The 7356-nt window shown below is 40.4% G+C and overlaps 1 pseudogene across 1 annotated transcript; it reads right to left on the bottom strand.

Annotated features, from left to right (window-relative positions):
- Window positions 1-5895: 5895 nt before the first annotated feature.
- On the bottom strand, window positions 5896-6373 carry LOC311624128 (translationally-controlled tumor protein-like; annotated as a pseudogene). Its single transcript has one exon. The product of its transcript is annotated as a translationally-controlled tumor protein-like (transcript).
- Between the last annotated feature and the right edge of the window lie 983 nt (window positions 6374-7356).

The raw sequence follows: 7356 nt of genomic DNA on the forward strand, positions 1-7356 counted from the left end.
GACCAAGCATGATGTGCTCCCAATCTGCCTTCATTTTAGATGCTGACATCATCCAGACATTTTAAATAGCTAGCTTGGTAACCACTTCCTTAAAATAATTTCACCACTCAGCTACAACAAAGTAGATTTCTTTCAAAGATCCCCTTCCTGAGATGTGTTCAGTGCTAGTTTCTGTATCATGCAGGTCAATTTAATTCAGCTCGGCTCTCTCTGCCCAGCTAAACAATTGCTTTTCAGTCTCTGGAGAGCGTGGTGAATGCAGCCAGGAATACCCATCTACAGACGGCCTTGGACACTTCTGCTCATAAAAACTTGACATCTGAAGTCGCACTCTATTAATCTCTTGTCAAAGAGTTAGTCAAGATTTCTGAAAAAAAGTCAATGTCATATAAATCATTATTAATGATTCAATAATGAGTGAGATTAAAAATGGAAGAATGAGACATTTTAAGAATGGAAGCAGAGCATCTGGTTTACAAGTACCCCTCTCATAACGGCTGCACTTTTCCATCAGCAGCTTGCTTTTCTCTGCAGCTCTAGACAGGGGTAACTACCCTTGCACTTGATGGTTTAAGTGATACCACACGAGTGGTTTATATTTCTGTATCTCTCTATAAAGCCCTCTGCCAGCACCTTGATTTCTTGCTTCTGTCTTAATAACATGGCCCCACAACTTGCTTTGTTGAAAGGTGTCTTAGTTTTTAGTGTCTGCATGCAGACCCTCTAACAAGGTTTTGAGTGCAAATAGTTTATTTGAGGGGTGACTCCAGAAAGTGCAGATGGAGGAGAATAGAAATAAGACCAACATGTCTGCATGAGCAGATTAGAGGTAAGGGCAACTGGGGCTCTGTCCTGCTGGGAGGTGATGTGGAAAATGTCACAGAACTGTCCTTCCTAAGGGGCAAGGAAACTGGAGTATGTATCTATCAACTCTTGTTTGAAATTGGGTAAGGGGACAAGTACACCCTTTTGGCCAGAGAAAGCCACATCTGAAGTTGCTGACTTGCATGGGGTTGGTGAGTGCCAAGAGGAAGTGGAAGGAAAGCTTCCTGTTTGTGTCAGACAAGGCAGCTGAAATCACTCAGACCATGCCAAGGTACTCATCTAAAAGCCTGGCTCCAAGTCTTATTTTGTAACATAACCTCTGAAAGTCATGCTCTCATTCAGCTTGTCCTATATAATAAAAGCCTAATATGCTAAGTGTCCAGTCATCCGTTCAACTGATCAAAGCGCAATATACTAATGATATACTAAGGCTGCTCAATTGCTCGCTATGACGTGTACTGACCACCAGGGGGGCAGACGCTCTGACCGGTAGGTTAGCTTGCTGCTGAGGTCTGGCCGATCAGTTCTGCATGAGATGGGCTGGACATACCCTGGAGCCCTCCTGCGGTTCCTCCCTAGCTGGCCAACCTCCTGCATCCTTCCTCGGCCCCAATCATGCACCAGTGGGGTCCCTTGGCCTGGCCTGCACCCTCTCACAATCCTGGACCCCTCAGTGGATGTCAGGAAGCCAGATTTGGCGCAATCCCACAGGCCAGGCAGAGGTATCCCACTGGTGCATGAATTCGTGCACCGGGCTTCTAGTGTTACATGAAATTAGCCAAAGGATGCCTTAGGCTGCTGCAAGCTCCAATGGGAGTCCATGTGGTTTTCCCCAACCTTAATGCACTGCCTCAAGGACTTCTACCAGGGCTTGCTCATCCATGCTCTATGTGGTGTTAACTGGAACCAGCCAGATGGAAGCTTCACTTAAAAAAAAAATTCTCACCTGAGGATGTGTTTTGTATTGATTTTTAAAGAGAGGGGAAGGGAGAGAGACAGACAGAGAAACACTGATGTGAGAGAGAAACATCAATCGGTTGCCTCCCATATGATCCACAACCTAGATATGTGCCCTGACCAGGAATCAAACCCCCAACCATTTGGGTGTATGGGATGATGCTGCAACCAACTGTGCCACCCTGCTAGGGCTATAGCTGCACCTTTTATGACCTAGCACAGAAGTCACACAGAGACATTTATACCACATTTTATCCATTAGAAGTAAATCATAAAGGCCAGTTCATATTCCATAGGAGAGGAATTAGAATATTTAACTTTTGATGGGCTGAGTAAAAAAATTTGCAGACATATTTTAAAATAAGGCTCTTAGGCAAACCTATCAACATCCTCATTTGAGCAAGGGCCTCAGCAGAACAGTGGTCATAGCACGTTGAACTCCTATCATAACTCTTCCTACTTTGTTCACATGAATACAGTTTATAGAAATGACACATTTGAAATAGTTGCATCAGAGGAGTCATCGTATGCAGTCAGCAGAATCCACTGAACTGGACATTGTCTGATATTTAAAGCTAATACAAACTACATTCAATATAAAAACTTCAGCACTTTCAATTCAATTAATAGTGGTTACCCCAACCTGCTGTTGTAAAGTGCATCTCCATGTGATGTTTGAACCAAAAGATTACAGGAAATTCAGATAGAAATATGACCCCACCACATAAGATTGGTTGTTTATTTCTGCTGTCATAGCTTGATAACTAAATAAAACATCAAAGTAGATGAAGCATTTCCTAGCCCATATGGACAATGATTAATGATATTTTGCTAAGATGTTATGCATTGAACAAAAGTTTGAGTAGGAGACAATGCATCAGGGACAGAGAATTGGATCTGGTTGCACAAGGAGATAAACTTGGAAGACTTGGGATATGTGCAACTTACCACTGGGTAACTTCTCATAGCCACAGGGAAGTTTCTGGCGAGGGAAGGAAACAGTAGCTACAGGCATCAGCTACTTCTTCTTTTCTCTAACTGTTCCCATACAAATAATCCAAGTTAGCCAATTGGATAGTTTGAGATTACTCCATAAACACTTTGGCTACTATTTCCCAACCCAAATTCTTCTTTTCTATGACAGGAAGACTGAAAGTGGCAATTCCCCAAGAGAGGCCTCCTACTTATTCTTACATCAGGGGCACCTGCTCATGCCTACAAATCACTGGCACACCCCATCACTCTCAGAAAGCATAAATATTAATGGGTGTGTGGCCCAGGCACTGAGGGCCACATTGGGCTTATTATAACAAAGGAGATGGCAGCATGGCCATAGAAAACATCATTAGTGAGGCACGTGGTGTTTGCATTAAGCAGTGTCTTCACCATAGAGATAGATGGCTGGGAAATGTAAACTTGAGAAGTGAGAGCATCATAGGCACTCAACTGGCTTCAGACCCATAATCCTCAATTGCAAAAATCTCTTTTACTTGGTGTAAGTCTGACTCTTCTTTTCAACCTAGTATTGGTGTAAAAATGGTGACATCTTTGTGCTACTCCTTGTTTGAAATCCATGTAAATGAGTAAAGGGGACTTAGTAGCTATGTAACTTTAGATGACTTATCCTCTAACAAAATCACTGAATCTAAACCATATTTTTTAGATATGAGGGAACACAACGCATCATCAATGAAGTAGGAACCTGCAACAACATCACATCACAAACTAAGAAAAGATTCCTAGCAAATGCCAAGAAAGCTAGACTGAGATGAAGTAGTAAGCCCTAAGAAAGAGGAGTGAGAAATACAGAGATGGCAGGCTTGACATCATCAAACAAAATGAAATAGAAAAGAAAAGCATAAATTTGCAAAGAAATTGATAGATATGGGTGACAAATCAGACTCATATATTCATAATTAGTTTCTGAAGACAAAAACAAGTGTTGGAAAATAAGTAAACAAGGTATTTAATATAATGGGCTATCTGCGTTGTGCATACAAAGATGTATAGAATGGGGCTCAACAAAAGTTGACAATTGTGATTTCTAGGCAGAAAGTGATTTTGTACTTTTATGAATAATTTGAAAATGAGCATGTGCTTTAAAAGTCTAAATAAAAACATTATTCTAAAATCAATAAACAAATGCATAGTGTTGGGGCCATTTGATCCATGATTCCTTTCATCCCTTGCCTGCTTTTCCTCCTCTGCCCCACAGATGGTCACTCTATATGAAAGGTCTACAGATTGTCTGGTCTAAACTAGAGGCGAGGAAATAAGACCAATCACCTAGTGGTGTTGTAAGGATGCTGGGAATAATATGCTCTCTTGCCTGCAATTAAGTCCTTTCCGGCCAACCTCTCTGTGCCAAGGATGGGGCCAGAATTCAGAAATTAGAAATCACAGGCCATTGATAACTCCGAGATCAGAAAACAATACTGCCTACTTCATGCCAGTGACATTTTCAGAAGGCATTTTCATATATCTTTTAAAAAATCACAGCATAGCTCTGTTGGGAAAACACTAAGTGTTTTGGCTGTGGAAACCTGGTTTATGGAACAAAGGACCACTTGTTGAGTGCCTACTATGTGACAGGTACATAATTTCATTTAATCTTCATCAGAACCCTATGATGTGCATCTACCACTTAGAGGTGAGAAAACTGAAGTTCAGAGAGGGTAAGTGATCTAAAGTTACATAGCTACTAAGTGGCAGAGTTAAAACCAAAACCAGGTCTATCTGGGAAACTAGTATCTCTTCTCAATAAAGGCTTGTAGACAAAAAAACCCCCCAAAAAACAAAACAAAACAACAACAAAACACAAAACAAACAAACAAACAAAAAAACTCTCTCCCCAGAAATTAAAGTTTGTAGGGCAAATCCTTCAGATTTTATGAGTCAAACCAATTTAAGAGCTACAGAAGGTGGGAAGAACAGAGACTTTGGTGGTATTTTCAGAATTTCCTATAAATATCAATTGAGAAGTCTTGTGACACAAGAGCCAGTGACTAAGGGATTCGTCATGGCTGAAACCAATTTGCTGGGAGTTAGAGGACCATGAGACAGGAAAACTTGGTGGTCTGGCCTTGCATACCCATCTGTCTTTCTGCAGATGTCCAGATTCAAATGCTAAGTGGGATACTTAGGCAGTATTTGTAATAATAAAAGCTGAAAATAAACCTTAGTGTGCATCAGAGAGGGAATGGTTAAATAAACTGCAGCCATCCCTATGCAGATATGGAAAAGAATAATATCAGGTCCTATGTGCTAATGTACAATGATCTCCAGGACATATAGGTAGGTAAAAAACAAAAAAATAATCAAATAAAAAATAAAAAAATCCCAAAGAAGATTTAGACCAGTACATTTTTATGCTCTCATTTATGTTAAAAATATATATTAGATTGAATTATATTACAATCCTGCTTTTGTAGATAAAATATGTTTCAACAGTAGCAATTTCATATGGTTCCATATTATATATATATATATCACACACTAAAAGGGGATGCATCCTGGGCAGATGACTGGGGACTCAAAGTCTGGGATGAGAAGGAGAGGGAATTTACTACCAAGAGCAAGTATCACTTTGTAAAATAAAAAAAATGAAAAAACAAAATATATTTGACACATTCAAACTGAGGTTATGGCTTCTCCAATTTATGACAGTTTCTTGATCCAAATATTTAAAATTTGAGTCAGGTTTTCATTAAATTCTGGTGTGACAATGGGATATATTTACTTTTCTATTTTGAGAACATTAAACAAAAAGGATCATTTATTCACTGTACTGTGAGAACATGGCATGGATTGGAGATGGGAATAAATGTTTAAAAATGGAAAGTGTGAAGGAAACACTCACACGGTTTTCTCCTTTCTGTATTCCTCTCCTGTGGTACAAACTTCTGTTGTTGTTCTATGTAAATTCATTTTATTTTTAGATGACCTACATGACATGTTCTTCTTAAAAGCAATGCTTCTGCTTCAAACAAATCAGGGTCAAAATAAATGAAGAGCTCAAGATACCATCAGCCCCATTTGTGCTGGTCCTGGTGTGTGGATGAAAAATAGCAGCCAGATATGATGACAGGTGATAGATCCAAATCACAAAATTTGTTAACATTGTTCCATTTCTAAACCACCCTTAAAGAAAATCATATATGGGGGTCACCCCATCCTCATGGTAGTCCAGCAGAGCAACCAGGCCATCTGGATTCATGTTTTCACCAATAAAGAACTGGTATTTTTTGAAATTAGCAAGAATGTGCTTCCTTTGTTCTATAGCCCCTGTCATAAAAGGCTCTACTCTTTCTGGTCTCTGTTCTTCAAGCTTCTCTTCCATTGATTTCATGTCATCTCTGATGTAGTTCTTATAGACTTCTTTATGAAACTGGTTTCCTGCAAATGACGGTTCACGACCATATCACTAGTGATTGCTCTGCTTTCAGTACCTTCCCTTCGGGCCCTCAGCAGGGGCATTTCTACCAATAAGCAAGTCAACAATATTACCCTCTGTCCTACTGACCATCTTCCCCTTCACCATTAGGCACAGGCCATCTGCGAGCTCCTGGATCTTGTAGATGTCAGAGAACATCTTATCCTGGGTGATAAGGTCACAGGTGATCAGGATGGCAGTTGGAAAAGATGACAGAAGCGGTGGTAGCAGAGACCAGAACTTGGAGCAAGCGCCATGCCAAGTGGTACTGGGGAGGTGGGTGAAGGAAGGAGAGGAACCTCTGATTTAAAAAAATATATATATTTTATTGATTTTTTACAGAGAGGAAGAGAGAGGGATAGAGAGTTAGAAACATCGATGAGAGAGAATCATCGATCAGCTGCCTCTTGCACACCCCCTACTGGGGATGTGCCCGCAACCAAGGTATATGCCCTTGACCGGAATTGAACCCGGGACTTTTCAGTCTACAGGCCGACACTCTATCCACTGAGCCAAACCAGTTTTGGCAACCTCTGATTTTTTTAAAAGAGAAGGTATGATGCAAGATGACAGCTGATCTAGTAAGACTAACCACAATGGTCAAACAGACCTCCACCTCTTTGGGTCAGAAAAAAAATATGGTTTAGATTCAGTGATTTTGTTAGATTATAAAGATTGTCAACTATTGGGGTCAAAATGCCTGTGGCTCAATTTGTCACTTATACAAATTCAGCTTTTGAGAATATTTGGGAATCAAAGAGGGGCTTTGATACTTTAATGTAAACTAAAGTGATCTCAGAAGAATAGTTACCTCCATAGAGAACTCTAGCCCTAGAAAGAATACCTTTGGTGGATTAATTACAGGAATGGCCCTCATTTGTGTATGTCTCCTTATTATGTCTTTGGGGTTTTGTCATACTGACTATAGGCTTGGTCATGTAACTTGCTTTCGGCAATGGGACAGTAGCAAATGTAATGTAAGCAGAGACATGAAAAGCATTTCAGTACTGGCCCTCCTCTCATTGCTCTTGCTCTTGAGATCCTGCTGAGCTGCCATGTTGTATAAACTTGGTAAAGGTTGAGAGACTACACACATTGAGATGAGCCATCCCAGCTGAGTCATCTTACATCAGCCAGACCCC

This window comes from Pipistrellus hanaki (assembly GCF_964339955.1).
Source record: "Pipistrellus hanaki genome assembly, chromosome: 6".
In the NCBI taxonomy this organism is placed as follows: Eukaryota; Metazoa; Chordata; class Mammalia; order Chiroptera; family Vespertilionidae; genus Pipistrellus; species Pipistrellus hanaki.